Here is an 18074-nt window from a genome sequence, read left to right on the forward strand (position 1 = left end):
GTAACAGGTACACGTAGTGTGGTATAGCCATAAACTTGGCCAGGGCTGGTCTTCTGAGTATGGCGTGGTAAGAAGTTTCGAAGTCGGCGACCTCAAACCTGATGTACTCGGTTCGGTAATGTTCCTTGGTGCCGAAAGTGACTGGTAGGACAACTTGTCCTAATGGTATGGTAGAATTTTCTGGGACAATTCCGTAGAATGGTGACTTCGTTGGAGTAAGCATGTCCATGATGTCGAGGCACATTTTCCTTAGTGTCTTGGCAAAAATCACGTTGAGTCCACTTCCACCATCAATGAGTACTTTGGTAAGTCTTGAGCCTGCGATGACGGGATCGAGTACCAGAGGGAATCGACCTGGTTCTGAGAAACTTGTCCATTGGTCCTTTCTGCTGAAAACTATGGGTACCTCAGACCATTTGAGTGGTGTAGGAGCTGCTGGCTCGATAGCCATAATCTCTCTAAGTACTAGCTTAGTGGACCGCTTGGACGCGGTACCCGGGATTCCACCAAAAATGATGTTGACCATTTTAGAGGCAGTTTGAAACTTGCTTTCATCTTCGTCAGCTTCGTTGACCTTGCCTTTACCCTTGTCCTTCCTCTGACTAATGTCTTCATGAGGGGGTGGTGCGGGTAATTCTTGCATTACTCGGCACATGCTGTAGCAATCAATCGCCGAGTGTTTGTTGTTTGGATGCCATGGGCATTGCTTCTTGAGTAACTCGGTGAAGGAGGGCCTATCATTGTGTTTGTGTGACCCTTTCTTGCCTGAGTTGGTCATAGCTACGACAGTATTGTCAGGTTTGCGCTTGCGGTTCTGATTACCTGAGTAGTTGCGCTTGTTCATGATTGTTGTTGTTGTTGTTGTCACGGCCGCAGTTGCAATGAGAGCCGAATCTCTCACGCTCTTTGTCTTCCTCATCTGCCCATTGTTGCACCATGATTTTGAGATCTTTGACAGTGGCTGGACGATGCCTACCAAAGTCTTGGTATGTTCAATGATCGTAGAGGCCATTTTGAAAGCACTCGATGACGTCTCCTTCTAAAATGTCGAGTATTGTAGCCTTCTTTTCAAACAAACGACGTAGGTAATCACTAAGTGTCTCGCTTTCTTTTTGTTTGACTTGGCTAAGGTCAATTTTGTTGCCTGGGTGGGACATGGAGCCCGCGTAATTATTAGTGAAAGCCTTTCTCAAGTCTTCCCAGGAATGGATTGACTTGGGCTTGAGTGACTCGAGCCATGTTAACGGCGCGGGTTCCATGCATATGGGGAAGTGAATGACCTTTGTATCATCATTACCCCTAATTGCTTGAACTGCTAGTGAGTAGCATCGTAGCCATTGGACTGGATCTTGCTTGCCATCATACTTGGTGATCCCCGTCGGCTTGAACTTCTCGGGTAGTTTAGTCCTCATTACCCATGTGGTGAATGCAGGGAAGTGATCATAGTCATTGGCTTCGCATTCGCGGTGATGGTTGTTATTGAGTACCTCTCTTAGGTCGCTAAAGATTGAGGCTTCGCGATCAGCTCTGTGATGGCGAGGACTCTTTGCTAAATTGATGTAGCTAGCCTCTCCTGCATCCCTGTTTCTCCGTGGGGCCTCGCGTTCATCTCTACTTTGCCTTCGGCTATGTTGTCTTGGTTGGTTGACTACTTCGTTACTGTTTCTTGGAGCCTCGTGATTGCCACCGTGGACTGCAATGTCTCTGCTGCCATCCTAGTGGGCCGCGTTGCGAGGGATAGATGGGATTGGCGATTCCTTGTCAAGTAGTTTGTAAGCTTGTTCTGCGAATTGTGCTATTAACTCATTGCCCCTTTCTGCGAGTTGTGCTGTTAACTCGTTGTCTCTGTCGTGAGGTATGAGAGCTGATATGAGATTGATCGAGGAAATTGCTGCGAGTGGTGTGTTGTGCTCTCGAGCTTGCACTGCATCGAATGCTCTTTCGAGGTTTATGATAGGAATGTTCGTAGCTAGTAGTCGGCGATGATCTGCTCGGACAACATTGCGTGCCCTTCTTTGATTTCTCTATTCAGAGGTTTCATCTTGCGGGGTGTTAGCTGACACCTCATCTTGTGAGACGTCATCGAGTTGTTCAACCCGTCAAGGATTTTTTTGGTGGCTGGCACCTATGTCATTGTTTGGTGAGGTGATGACGAAGATTTCTCTATCTGGGTAGTAGCTTCCAGAGCTTGATGTTGCAATCTCCATAGTGCTTCCTTCTTCGCAGGTTGAAGTAAGCGGGATACCCTCTTGATAAGGGAGGTTATTCATGTGAGCGACAAGGCACGACTCATAATCTTGGGTAAGGAATGGTGGCTTCATCCCAGGCCAATAAACGAATCTACCTTGCGGAGTTGAAGTAATTACCAAGCCTTGAGCTGGGCCTGATAAAGGGATCTCCTGGATGGAGTCCGAGTTGTAGTCGCAGTCCTCAACTGTCTCTAGTCTGGGTTGGACTCGAGTAAGGAATTCTTAGTGGATCATGGCTGTGTTGTGGAGTTTGAGTGGGAGTCGACTTCGGGTCGGAGTCGGTTTGTGTGATGACTTAGACGCCAGCCGGTGTTTGCTAGTCTGAGCCGTAGTTGAACTCAATGTTGTTGACATTGAAATTTTGGATTTTCTCGATGAAATCCTCTGCTTCTTGATGAAGAAAGTTTTCACAGAGACACTTCTTTTCCTAGTTGCTGATGATGCAGCGTTGAAAGGATCCAGCACCGTCAGCAATGCAAAGTCAGGAGCAGAAAATGAAGGTTGCGCCCGCCTCGAAGGCGAATTCAGGCTTGATGATGACTGGTGCCATCAATCTCGTGTGGAGAAACTCGGTGACTTCCCCTACCTGGCGCAACAGCTGTCGGTGTTTTAGACCAGCAACCCGCCTAGGGAGTACCCAAGGTGGTCTTTTGTGCGATGGGTGTCGTCAAGAATTAAGGAGTCGATGGTGATGCAAGGGACATGATTTAGATAGGTTCGGGCTGCTAGATCGCGTAATACCCTACGTCCTGTGTGTTGGTTGTATTGAACTTGTGTCGAGTTGCACTTGTCGTTTGGAGGGGGTCCCTGCTCGCCCTTATATAGTCGGGGAGCAGGGTTACAGGGTCGAGTACATTACAGAGAAATACCACATCACATTGCATCAACTTAGCATTCGCCTTGTTCCTGAACAAGCGCTTCAGGCATGGTATTATAGAGAAATACCATATCACCTTCACGGGAACTCTCTTATACCGTAGCGCTTTGCACATAGGATAAGCATGTAGTTTCTCGTATTCAGCACCACGATAGAGGATACAGTCATTAGGGCATACGTGTATCTTCTGAACCTCCAATCCTAGAGGGCAAACAATCTGTTTAGCTTCATATATTGTGGATGGCAATTCATTATTCTCGGGAAGAATTTTCTTGACAATTTTCAACATCCCCTGAAATGCCTTATCGGACACACCATTTTTGGCCTTCCATTGCATACATTCTAGTGTAGTACCTAGTTTTTTATGGCTCTGCTAGCAATGTACAATAATTTTTGGTGATCATCTATCATGCGCTGCAACTTTGCTGCTTCCTTCTCAGTTTCGCAATTTCTATGTGTATCCCGTAGCACCTGACCAAGGTCATCAGTAGGGCCATCTTCTGCAAACTCATCTTCATCAGCCTCACCCATTGTAGTATCTGCAAAAGCTTGGCCTGCAGCCCAATCCGGAATGTTGTCATCATCCTCCTCCTCTTCGCCATCTTCCATTACAACCCCTCTTTCGCCATGCTTGGTCCAAACCAAATAGTTCGGCATGAAACCGTATCTAAATAAGTGGTTGTGAATAGTCCCCCAGGAAGCCTGTGAATAGTCCTTCTTGCTATTGCATTGGAAGCATGGACAACATATGAACCCGTTCTCTGGCTTGTTCGCTTTGGCCACTTTGAGAAAATAATGCAAGCTATCAATGAACACCTTGGTCCGTCTATCCGCATTATCCATCCATTGCCGGTCCATCTGCATCGTATTACGCATGAAAATAGATTACACATGAAAATGGATTATGCATTTTTTCCTTTTTTTATTTCTATAGTACACAATTAATTTTAATATGATTTTTAGCATGCAGGTCTCTAATATCTTGCAAACGTTATAAATATTAGGTTATATGGTAGTTGTTTTTTACCAATTCAAATATATTGTTTCTTCATCCTTCAATGATTACAAATATTAGGTTCTCTTGTTGCGAATAAGTGTGTCATTTCCATTTCGCATGAAAATTCATCTTTACGTGCCTATTGATGGTTATTTGATACGCTTTACAACTTATCCACATGCTATTCACAATTGAAAGTATGTTAAACTTTGTAGTGCAAATAATGCTGAAAGTTTAGATAGGGATAGAAATACAGATATTTAAATTTCAGATCTACACAACATTATACACTACGACAAACCATCCACTGAGTATTATCTAGGAGGACTTTAAGCATCCTTGGGTGGCGAAGATGAAGGTTCCGCTGACCCAGCCTCATCCTGTGCTTTATTTATGCCTCCTGCAATGGTAGTACTAAGTGGACGTGAAACACCCGGGACTAACGGTGGAGCATAACGACCACCAAAAGGAGGTTCCGGACTCGCTGCAATAGCATTTTCATGACATCTGTGCAAATAACGCAGCATTGCTTTCTCCCACGTGCTCATTTTCTTCGGCATATCGTGAGGGCCAACTATGGTTTTCCCTTTGCTGTGAGAGGAACGACGATCGCCCCCACCATTGCCACTACCTGCAGCAGCAGAAGCCATCTCTATGTCCAAAAATTCATACCTTAGCACTGCAGAACTTGTTGAACTTGAAGACCGTGATCATCTCGGCGAGCATTTCTCCACCAGGCGGCACCGTACTTCGCAATGGAAGAGCTCCAATTCTATGAGGAAGGGGACACGGTCTTCCATGATATCCGTTGCTGCTCTTCCTCGTAGAATCGGAGCTCCTCCTTGACGTCCGTTGCCGCTCGGTGGAGGACATGCTCACCAAGATGAACACAATATGCAAGTTCAACAAGTAAGGATTTGAAAAACCATATTGAATTTGACAAGATAAACCGTCTAGACAAGGGTAGCATCATTCTTAAATTGCTGGAAGGATACATACTATATATGACACATATGACATACTAATTTTTTCCTCATAATTAATATTGAAATCCTCTCCATTCTACCTCACATTTACTCTCCAGTCTCTCTCACATTCTTGCTCAAAATCCTCTCCATTTTGTACTTCACATTCTAAAAAATAAACTATCCATCTCCATTCTACACATCAAGTTGTTTTAACTAATATGAATCATATATAACAAGCAAACTATCCATCACATTCTAACTCAAAAACATGTATAAATACAAAATCTCTTCATTCTCCCTCTTTCTAACAAACAAACTCATTTTTCTTCCTCTCTAAAGCATACAACAAAGAATAACAAGAGGATGAAGTAGCTAACCTTCACAACACTTTGGATGAGTGAAATCCCCACGGAAATGAGGGAAAAAAATTCAGGCAACACCTCCACTAGGCTTGCTTCGGCGCCATGGAGAGTAGGTGAAGCTCTCTGTCTTTGTGGAGTGGACTGGCTTGGGCTGGAGGAGGAAGAAAAGCCTTTGTCTTGGGATTTAATGGAGGATGAGTTTTTATCCTGGTTAAAAATTCCAACAGGGATAAAAAGGAACACCTTTTGTCCTGGTTGAAGTTTACTCCCGGTTGGAAACATGAACCGGGACAAAAGGCCCTTTTGTCCTGGTTGGAATTACCGACTGGGAGTGAACTTTTTATCCCAGTTGGTAACACCAACCGAGACAAAAGGGTGGCACTTTTGTTCCGGTTGGACCTCCAACCGGGAGAAAAGGGGGGCGCCACCGATGCCTAGATTCTGGCTGTCAACCGGGACAAAAAGGGAGCCTTTAGTCCTGGTTGCAAATATCAACCAGGAGTAAAGCTCGACCCCATTCCAGCCTACCATGGTGCGCCTCCTTTTTGTCCCGGGCAACTTTAAATTGGGACAAAAGGGGGCGCATGGAAGGTGAGTTCTCTACTAGTGTGGACAATTGACCTAAAGCCAACTCCTAGGTGAAACAAAAGTAGGACTTCTAACAAAAAGAATTGCAGATTGGACTGCCATAGACCTGATCAGAACTACAATCTCCTTCCTTGTTTTTCTTCTTTGAACGATCTCCATCAAGGGATCAACCTAGCTCATCGGTTTGTGGTGCCTACAATTTAACTATGATTAGTAACAATGATGTAAAAGAAACTGCACCTAAGCATTAGGATTTATTACCATTACATCATTCTGATCATGACGGTCGAGATGGTTTTCTGTGGATGGGGAACTTGCATTTGATTTGAATTTCCATCCTCCTATCTAGAACCATCAATGTTGCTTTAGCGTGGAGCAACACGCGGGGCGAGCCGACGAGGTCGACATGGCTGCAATGCGGTGATTCAGCTTGGGGCCAAGCTAAAGTGGAGGTGGTTGTAGGGAGCTGCTGGCACAACTCCGTGCCATGGCAAAGGATTACGCTTCTAGGACAAGTCATTGAAGCTCTCTCTTGATCCGTCGTTCCCCATCTACAGTACAGAGAGGCGGAAAGGGTGACCTTGAGGCGGAAGGTTGTTTCCGGCGGTGATTCTGCTGGTCCTCTTCCTCTCCAACGGCCGGTCCGGCATCTAAGAGGGAGGTGAGCCACGGAATCAGCATGCAGATGTATATAGGCTAGGTAGGTGTCTTCCTACATCTAGGTTTTGCTCATCGTCGGTGGTTGATGGCGGGGCGGGTTTGCTTGCCGTCAATCGATGGTGTAGCTAGGGTTTTCAGGAGTGGTGGCCATTGGGAGCTACTCCGGTGAATAAAGATCCTCTTTGGGGTGATGGTGGTTGCTTCGTCTTCCTTGGCGAGGTCGTCGTGGAGGTATGTATGTGTGGCGGAACCGCCCAAATTAACTTGACTAAAATGCACTTAAGTCGCCTGACACGCGATCATGCACTTTAAGCAAGTCAACTTGGTCAACCGTCGGATTTCATCCGATAAACCACTTATAGGATCGAGAAGCATTGCTCACATGAAGGTGAGTAGCACAAAGGTTACAACATTACCATCACATTAACATAGTTCAACATTTATTACATCAGAGTTTCCAAAATTCAAACAAGTTTGCAAGGTTCAACCAGATGAAGTAAACAAGCGGAAGCTAAACGTCGATACACGATATCATGATGAAGCCGATCATGACATCAATAATCCCTGCCCTCGCCATCTAAGGAGGGATCCCACTCAACTGTCCAGCCTGGAGGGAGCTGGGTTGGCCAAGTGGTGCCAGCAGCCAAACTATTGACATCACCTAAAAGGTTAAGCCACAACAAGGCTGAGCAACTAATACTCAGCAAGACTGACCCATCCGGTGGTAAATACTATCACCAACTTCTACATGCAAGGTCTTTTTGGCTTTGGGTTTGTTTTGCCAAAAGCACTTATAGTCGGTCCTTACTTTCAATGTTTTAGCTCAGGTTCTACGTTCATTAACAAGTCTAGATTAGCAACTTACGCTAAGCAAGCATAGTTTTCCAAACAATTAAGGAACAAGCATCAAGATTAATATCATCATCATGTTCCATCTTTACTCAGTGCAGAATAGCGATCAAGCAGTCCCAAACTGTGAGAGGCAGACGAATCGATTTGAATTTATTAACCATGCATGGCAAACCTAATCTCACGACATCCACGCACGACGAAGGGTCGCTTCATTTGTCAGCCATCCCCGTCGATCCCTTAGGCACATGTTAGAGCCAACTTCCTTTGGCATGCAATGCTCCATAATCCCGGCCTCTGCCGTACTATGACTGCACTTGCACCCACATGATGCACCATGGGAACGACATTCCAAGGACAGCTGGAGGGTATGCCACGTCCCAGTTCAATCAGGTACTAGGCTTCCCTATCCCATACTAGGTATGAGATTAGTACTTTCAAACACTTGATCACGAACGTCAACACGTTTCGACCTTAGTCCATTTTCATGTAGAAAGACGGGGCAAACCACCAAGAACGGAACATAAGCCCGGCCCTGTCCATCATCCTTATAGTTGTAGCAAGAGTAAACAAACAACTCCTATAACTTGCGAGTGACAGGCAATCACTCGACTTTTACCGAGTCCTATTTAGCACTGCATCTACGCGACTTATCATGCTAGTGTTAAGATCAGAAGGGTACTAAGTTTGTGCATCTAAGGTGTCATTCAACTCCTATAAACGTAAATGCACAATCATAAGCATCAACATATTGCGTAATTTAAAAATAGGGAAGCATGCACCGGGGCTTGCCTTCAGGAAGGGTTAGCGGTTCTTCGAGGTCTTGATCTAGCTCGGGCTCTCCTTCCAAGTGATGAAGCTCCGCGGTGGGTTCTTCCTCCGGTGCAGGTTGGAGCTCGTAGGTTCCGTCGGCGAGATTTGCTTCTACACGACATGCACATGCAGGAGTTTAGTTTTAACTAGGCGCGAACACGAATGATGCACGGCATGGATTGCGGTAGAAAGGAAGTTGCCTATAGGCCAGATTCACCGAAACAAGGTTTTTACTTCTCTTAACTTCGCAAAGGAAGGTGAGGTCAGGTTTAAACTAGCGGTTGACTTTGATGGTGACTGTGTACACATTTAGATTCTTGCAACTTAGAGTTTGCACAAACAGAGAGGGATGTTGTGTTTGGGGTGGTTCAAGTGCATTTGGAGAGTTATTTAATTTTGACAGTTTTTACGTACCTCTTCCCCAAAATTTCTTATTTTTCTCAGCTCTAGATTAATACTTATGCAAAAAGTAAGATTTAACTCTAGATTTCAAATATAAAGCTAAAATAGTAACTTTAAATTCTTCTCCAGGGTCCTAAACATTTCTCTGAGCTTCAACTCATAGAAACATTCACCACAGAGTTGGATTTACCTATTTAGCATTTTTCTTCTATTTACTATGATTTAAAAGGCCTAAACAAAGAATAAAACCATAAGATATTATTTACAATAGTAATATGAACAAACTTATTTTGTAAGAAACTAGACAGAACAAGAATTCCAACAAAAGTGATTTGGTATTTTTCTGATTTTTCCTCGATTTAAGATGTAACTTCCAAGTTCCTGTCAATTTAAAACGAGCTAAAAGAGTCGGATCGGGGAAAACTAACGATCCGACCCTTAGACTTAAGGAAAATTTGTACCGGGATCCTCAGATTTAACACAGAGAAGTCCCCGAAATTTAACACAGATACCCTCGGTCAAAAGAAAAGACTCAACCGAGCCCTCGGGCGAGGCAGACAGCACTCGGGCTAGGCGGACAAAGTCCGGTCGCTTTTACGGACGAATCAGGCTCGGGAAGAGCTGGAAAGGGGTCGGCAGCTCACCTCCAGTCCTACTAACGAGGTCTCAGGGTTGGGAAGGAACAAGCCGAGGAAGAACGAGGAACAACGGTGCCTCAGGTCAGCGTCCTGGAAACTGGCGGCGGCGATCTGGCAAGACAAGGGCCTCAGAGGCTCCTTCAGCAGGTCAGCGAGCTCTAGGCGACTAAGGCAAAGCTGATGGTGAAGGAGTCGCTGCACGGGGCTGGCCGGAGTGGCAGCTCCAAGTGCGGTGGTGAGTGCGGTGGAGAAAAACAGAGAAGGTAGAGCGGCAAAGGCGGTGATGGCGAAGGGAAATTTTGGTAAGAGGCTTTGGTACCTTTTCATAGATGCGCATAAGTGTTCAGAGGAAGAAAACGAGCTCGAGCGGGCGAGAGGATAAGATCGAGGGAGAAGGAAGTGCTCTGTCGCGGCGGCGATTGGTTGGCACCTCCATTGGCTGGAGAAGTGGAGTTCCGGGGACAGGATCCTCCGGGCATTGGGCAAAGGAGATAGCGTCTGGCAAGTGCGGTTTCGTCGGGCGGAAGGATTGGCGAGGCCGGGTGTGCGTCTAGTCACGTCAAACACCGGATTGGGGGCGGTAGCACGGCCGGTACCAGGCGGTGGCGTGGCGTGCGAGGGGAAGGAAGACACGGGCGCTGGTTGGGTGGAGCGGCTCGCGTGTAGGGGGAGGGGAACAGCCTCGGCGGCGATTGGCCAGCACAGCACTCGCCCTATCTTCTCATGGGTGCGGGTAGGGCGACGGCGAGCTCGCCGGTGGATGGCGGCCACGCGGCGGGAGGCGCGCGGGCGAACATGCCCAGACGCGCTAGGTTTGGAGAAAACTTGAGCCAAGGTTTGCCAAACTAGAGTTTTTGGACTTAGGCATTTCAGCTGAGTTAGTGAAAATTTTAGGAGTTTGGCTGTCCTTGACTCAACTTTAGGGCAGTTTCTGGTTTGAAAACTAGACCAAGGTGTTATTGAAGGAGTTGCTCTTTAGTCTTAGTACTTCAACTTCTATTAAGGGCTTTTCTTGAGTTTAGTTCAAAATTTTGGAGGAACACCCTCACCAATAGGCGCACTCTGGATAGTTTTCCAGACTTAGAGCTGGAACGCCCAGAGGGCTGAGTTGACTATTTTACCCGACTTTGACCAAGATTTTGAGTAGGTTCGGTTACGATTTAGACCTGGGTCAGTGTAACAAAGTTGGAAACACACTCAAGGGACTACAACTTTTATTAAAGGTCTGACTCGAGGTTAGATGTGAACTTGTGAGATAACAGGTTGCAAAGTCGAAGAAAAACTTGAATTCCAGGACTTCGGTTGTTTGTAGGGTTCTATAACACTCCTATTTTGATTCTTGTTTTTGACCTTCTCCCACTCCGAATTAGCCAAAGTGTCTTTAACAAAAGTTGTTTGAAATTAAAAGTTTTACAACTCTTCTTTGGACAAAATTTCAAGTTTTTATATAAAAACTCAAGTTTTATATTTAACTCCAAAAAGAGCTTCTTAGGGTCAAAAAGGACATTTCACCTCTTCTGCTTAGTGACCAAAGACTTGTTTATGTTTAATTACACCTAATTAAGGCAGAGTTGTTACAGCATGCCTCTCCTTTTGCTTCAAGGCTGCAAAGCAGGTTGAGGGTTTCGCAGAAGATAGGTGGTTGATCAAGCTCAAGTTTCCCTCGATGGCGGTGGTTGTCAATGGCGAGTTGAGGTCCAAGAGCTGAAGTGTTTGGGGCATGCCCCGGTCGATGGGCGACTGCCGATGGCTCCATCCCGTCCCTCGTGACGGGTTTCTACTTTGACTCATCTCAAAGTCGGTGTGCGATGGGACTCTTCCAGCTTGCGCTTGACATCTTCCTCCATTGTGGTCACCTGCAATGGGGATCTCGAGCGTCGTCAGTTCGAAAGGACATAGGGATTTGGCTGTAATTTTTCTTTTATCTAGGGTCCTTTGTGAAGTTTGTCTGGGACAGCTGTATCCTTACCATACATCTCTGTATCCATATGAGTACTTGTACTTTTTTCATATCAAGAAATACAGATACGTATTATAAAAAAAGGATTACGCTTCCAAGAAAGTAGGAAACCAAATGGCGGGACATAGCGATTCTGTTCTAGTAGGGCAAAGGCTAGGCAGGGGCAAGTTCGGCCAGGTCTAGGCAGGGCCAAAATTTAGATAATTGAGAAAATTGATGTAGATTACCTAAATATACCCGCCGTTCTTTTAATATAAGGGTGTTATTAAATGTCTCATATATTTCAAAACAGAGAGTACATTTATACTTTGACATCAGGCCCGTACAAATGCATGCACCACTAGGAAATGGCCTTTTGTACTGGTTGGGAACCCCCATTTAGTACCAGTTTTGCAACCGGTATTGCTACTCCGGTATTAAAAGGGAGGGCCCTTTAGTACCGGGTGAAATAACCGGTACTAAAGGGGTATTAAAAATAAAAAAAGAAATCCCACCCTGCCAGCCCGATCCCGAGCCTGAGCCTGACCCACACCCTGCCCGCCTGCCCGAGCCCCCCGCCACCACCCGAGACTAAGCCCTCGCACCACCATCCCGCCCCGTCCTCCCGCCGCGCTCTCCCACCACGCTCTCCCACCACCACCCATCGCGCCCTCCCGCCACCACCCTCACGCTGCCGCATCTAGGATTAGAGAGAGAGAGAGAGAGTGCCGCCTCCTGCCATCACCACCGCATCCACGTGCCCCCACCCCTAGCATGTACTCGCCCCCGCAGCCTCGTGCCGAGCCCTCCTGCAGCCTTCCGCCGCCCGCCGTCGCTCGAAGATCCTCGCCCACAAATCTGCGCCGCTACCTCACCTTGCCCCGTCGCTGCTCCTCACTGCTAGTGAGGGGGAGCAGAGGGGGGAGGGGAGGCAGAAGGGGTGAGCGGAGGACGGGGGAGAGGAACAGAGTGAACGAAGGGAGAGGAGGGAGGGGGAGGGGTGCGCAGGCGGAGGGGCTAGAGAGAGAGGAAGGGGAAGGGAAGAGGAGGAGGGGCGTAGGTGGAGGGGATAAGGCGGAGGGGGCTGGGATAAGCCGGTCAGGCCACCAACAAAGGAGCCTTTAGTACCAGGTGGGAGGTCCACCAGGTACTAAAGGTCACCCGATACTAATGGCCCGGTACTAAAGGCCCTTAGCCACATTAGTACCAGGTGGAGGTGCCACCCGATACTAATGGGTGACCTTTAATACCAGTTGGAGCCCCTAACCGATACTAAAGGGGCTCACAGGGAGCTATCCGTTAGACCCGATACTAATGCTCACAATAGTACCGGGTCAAAACCCAACCAGTACTAAGGTGCTCGATGAAAGGCCCTTTCCCCAGTAGGGGGACCTAATTTAGTATTAATTAACTAAACTATAAGTCAAGAATACAAAGCATTACATCCAAATTAGCCCATGTGCTTCCGCTGCTCATCAATTTCCTTGCGTGCAGCAGACCTCTTGACCTCTAGATTATTCACGATTTTGATGGGATTGTCATTTGATGCCACAGCTTCCATCTTGAACTTTTTCTCTTCATCTCGTTAGATATATGGGCTTGGCCCATATAAATAATCCTTAATAAATTGAAAAGGCTCATTAGCGTTAGAGGGGTACACCATTTATTAGTCCTGTATTGCTAATGGATGAGGGTGTGGGGGTTTTCCTCCCTATAAATACGGACCGTCCATTCATGGAAAAGACGCACCATAGACTACTATACGGGAAGGCCCCTAGGTTTGAGTATTCCTAAGGTGGTCTATATGAGTTAGCTTTTGCCTCTTCTACACTGCTGCACTGGCACTGTAGCATTCTCCATTCCGTTGCATCAGCGTGCACTGACGAGCAGGAGAGCAGGTCTCTGGAACCACTCATCCTTGTGATCCTGCACCGGGAGAGGGCGAATAAGGTTTTTGGGAAGCGTTCTGCGCGATTGCTCAAGTTCTTCATCATATCTCGTCCTCCATCCAAGTCAGGCGCTTGTAGCATACCATCGTCTTCAACGCCGGCTGCTGCAATCCGTCTACAACACCATCGTTGTCCCGTCAGCACCGCTTGTCATCACAACTTCTCGGTACATGCACCATGATCCGATCTAGTATTTAATCATGTCTTCGGAGATTATGATTATGCTATTCCTGTTGCCTAGTATGTTAGAGTTTTGCATGTTAGGATTGTCTCTTGTCATGGTTTATTTATTTCATAAATTAATAAAATAATGTCCTACTTATCCAACAATCCAAAAACTTTATAATAGGCAATCTGCTGATTTTACAATGGATGGTTTTGCTGAGTCACTGAGGCCAGAAAAGTTTTCTGCCGTGAACTTTAAGAGATGGCAATCAAAGGTCTGTTTGTGGCTTAATGTGATGCACATCTGGGACACGAGAGAAGGCAAACCAGAAGGCGAACTGACTGCTGAGCAGCAGCAGAAGTTCGCAGATGCCAACAATCTTTTCTTGCGATGTATCATCAGCTTGTTCTTTGACTTCCTGGTTGATGTCTATGTAGACTTGACAGATGCGAAGGAGTTGTGTGATTCTTTGGTTACAAAGTATGGTGCAACAGATGCAGGCAGTGAGCTCTACCTCATGGAGAGCTTCCATGACTACAGGATGGTGAACAACCGTTCGACGCTAGAGCAAATGCATGAGGTGCAGTACATTGTGAAGGATCTTGAGCAGCTCAAGTGTGAGATACCCGACAAATTTGTGGCTTGATGCATAATTGCAAAATTACCTTCCACATGGAGGAATTTCGCCATAACTCTAAAACATAGGAGACAGGAGATATCAGTTGAAAACCTGATAGCATCTCTTAATGTTGAGGAGAAGGCTCGGGAGAAAGATACTGCTGATAAAGGAGATTAAGTCCAGTCTAGCACCAACATGGTGCAGAAGTTCCCACGCAACAGGAATAAAGGCAAAAATAAGGTCGTCAAGACTCCTACCTTCAAGAAGAAGAAAATGAACAAAGCCGAGTTGTCTTGCTATACCTCCGGTGAGCTGGGACATTTCTCAAAGGATTGTCCAAATCATGCAGATCGCAAGGATAAAAGGGCTAATCATGGATTTAGATCCAAGGATGTCAACACAGTGACCGTAGGTAACATTCGAGACATGTATGGTAATTTATTACCTTCTGTTCTTTCAGTTTTTCAATCTACCAGTTGGTAGCTTGATACGGGTGCCAATGTCCATGTGCGTGCTGACATATCCATGTTCTCTTCTTACCATGTCGCTTAGAATTCCTCCGTCCTAGTGGGGAATGGGCCACATGCTTCTATTCATGGTGTTGGCACGGTAGATCTGAAGTTTACTTTAGGAAAGATCGTGCAGGTGAGGAATGTGAAGCATTACCTACTATCAACAACAATCTTGTGAGCGTCTTGGTCCTATGCAAGGATGGGTTTAAGGTAGTGTTAGAGTCCAATAAATTAGTCATGTCAAAACATGTACAATTTGTTGGTAAAGGTTATGATTGTGGAGGCTTGTAATAAGTTAGTGTACCATATTCGTGGCAATCTTAGTGATGATGCAAGTACTTGGCATTCATGTGTATATCACATTAATTTTTGTTTGATGTCTCGGCTTTCCAGCATATGTTTAATTCCGAACTTCACCATTACCAAAGGTTCTAAGTACCATAGCTGTGTGCAATCAAAGCAACCTCGGAAGCCTCACAAGGCAGCCGAGGAGAGAAACTTGGCACCTCTAGAACTCATACAATCTGATCTCTGTGAGATGAATGGTGTGTTGAAAAAAGGTGGAAAGAGATACTTCATGACGTTGATTGATGATGGGACTAGATTTTACTATGTTTATTTGTTACAAACTAAGGATGAAGCATTAGACTACTTTAAAATCTATAAACCTAAAGATGGGAATCAGCTAGAGAGAAAGATTAAGCATCTAAGGTCTGATCATGGTGGTGAATATTTTTCTAAAATCTTTGATGAATTCTATGAGGAACATGGTATTATTCATGAGAGGACGCCTCCCTATTCGCCTGAATCAAATGGGGTTGCTCAGAGGAAAAACCACATGCTGATTGATCTAGTTAATACCATGTTAAACACTACCGGTTTATCTAAGGCATGGTGGGGGAGGCTTTATTGACTTTATGTCATGTCTTGAATAGAGTTCCAAATAAGGATAAAGAGCAAACTCCATATGAGATGTGGGTTGGAAGAAAACCATCACTTTATTATTTGCGCACCTAGGGGTGCCTTGCGAAAGTCAATGTACCAATTTCTAAGAAGCGCAAGTTGGGATCTAAGATAGTGGATCGTGTCTTTCTAGGATTTTCTCAAAGGAGCATTGCTTATAGATTTGTCGTAGTTAAATCAGAGGTACCTGATATGCATTTTGATACTATTATGGAATCTCATGATGCAACTGATATGAACCCGCTAGGGTGGATTCCCGATCTTTCGATGAGAGGCAGGGGATAACTCGATTGGTCGATGGAGACGACGTTCATGGCCCTACTACAGCCTTTCAAGCTGCGCCTTAGCAATCAATACACCACCTCCATATGCTTCCTGTAGCAACAACAAACGAACGGAGCTAGCTAGAATGCATAGCTTATCAGCTCTAAACACAAACCCATCACTAACGATGAATTTGTTCCATCCTTTTTCATCTTTGCAATGCAGCAACACATCTTTAAAATTAGCATCATTAACATATTGGTCTTTAATTGTTTCTAATCCAAAGATTTTGTAATCAAGTTGATTCAACAAAGTATATCTCCTAGACAAAGCATCAGCAAAAACATTCTCTTTCCCTTTCTTGTGCTTAATAATATAAGGAAAAGATTCAATAAATTCAACCCACTTAGCATTTCTACGGTTCAGATGTCCTTGACTACGAATATGTTTCAAAGATTCATGATCAGAATGAATAACAAATTCTTTGGGCCACAAGTAATGCTGCCATGTTTCCTTATAATAAGTAGAATAATTCAGAACAGGCCCACTCAATTTTTCACTAAAATATGCAATAAGTTTGCCTTCTTGTAACAAAACACCACCCAATCCAATTCCACTAGCATCACATTCAAGCTCAAAAGTCTTATTAAAATTAGGAAGTTGGAGGACGGGTGCATGTGTCAACTTATCTTTCAGCATGTTGAAGGAGTTTTCTTGTACTTTGCCCCAACTAAAAGGCACTCCCTTCTTTGTAATCTCATTCAGTGGTGCAGCAATGGTACTGAAGTCCTTCAAAAAATGGTGATAGAAACTAGCAAGTCCTAGGAAACTCCACACTTGTGTGATAGTCTTTGGTACAGGCCATCCCTGTATAGCTTCTACCTTGGCTTGATCAACCTCAATTCCTTGTGGAGTCACAACATGACCAAGAAAAGACACTCGATCGGTGCAAAAGGTGCACTTCTCAAGGTTACCAAATAAACGCGCATCTCGTAAAGCATTAAAAACAACACGTAAGTGATCAAGGTGGTCATCCATAGATTTGCTATAAATCAATATATCATCAAAATATACCACAACAAATTTTTCATTGAAAGCACGCAGAACCTCATTCATTAATCTCATGAAAGTACTAGGTTCATTAGTTAACCCAATAGGCATGACTAACCACTCATATAAACCAAATTTAGTTTTAAAAGCAATTTTCCATTCATCTCCCAATTTCATACAAATTTGGTGGTACCCACTACGCAAATCAACTTTGGAAAACACAACAGCACCACTAAGCCCATCGAGCATATCATCCAAACATGGAATAGGGTCTCGATATCGAATGGTGATATTATTGATAGCTCTACAATCAACACACATACGCCAAGTTCCATCTTTCTTAGGCACTAAAATAATCGGAATAGCACAAGGACTAAGAGACTCACAAGGACTAATAGACTCATGCACATAACCTTTGTCGAGTAGTTCTTAGACTTGTCGCTGAATTTCTTTCGTTTCTTCTGGATTTGTCCTGTATGGCACACGGTTTGGCAAAGATGCACCAGGAATAAGATCAATTTGGTGCTTAATCCCTCGTATTGGTGGCAGTCCCGATGGTATCTCACTTGGAAACACATCAGAATACTCCTAAAAAATGTTAGCAATAGCAGGGGGCAAAGAATGTTGCATGTCGTGAACCGAAATCAAAGCATCCTTGCATACCAAAGCATAGTAAGAAGGAACAAATGTAGCTCGCATGACCCATTTCAAAGCATCCATGTTTGTGGCATGTTATTAGGATTTTTCTTGCCATGCTCTATCCACCAAACAGAAGCAAAAATCAGTGAATTCATTAGTAGCAACCCTAACACGTGTATTTTCAAGAAATTCATGACAAGCAAACTTTTGATCAACAGTAATATCCCAAGTAATGTAAGTATCAGGATCATATTTACCATCAAAAGGAGGTATCTTAAATTTTATCTTACTAAAAGCATCATTATTATTATGTACCTCGCGTCATCGGTAACCACCCATACCTCTGCGATTATTGCGTAGTCATCGGCGATCATGAGCGTCTGGGTCATCTTGTTGAGTATCAGCATCCCAATTGTCCTCGACACGCTCATCCTTGTTGTTATTTCCATCATGCCCATTAGTGGTTTTGGCATGCATCTCATCAAAGCGCCTCAAAATAGCAGCAAGGCTTTTGTTAATACGAGCGACTGACGTCTCCAACCCTGTAAGTTTGGTGTTGGTGGCTAGCTG

Source organism: Setaria viridis, chromosome 3 (assembly GCF_005286985.2).
Source record: "Setaria viridis chromosome 3, Setaria_viridis_v4.0, whole genome shotgun sequence".
NCBI classification, from domain to species: Eukaryota; Viridiplantae; Streptophyta; class Magnoliopsida; order Poales; family Poaceae; genus Setaria; species Setaria viridis.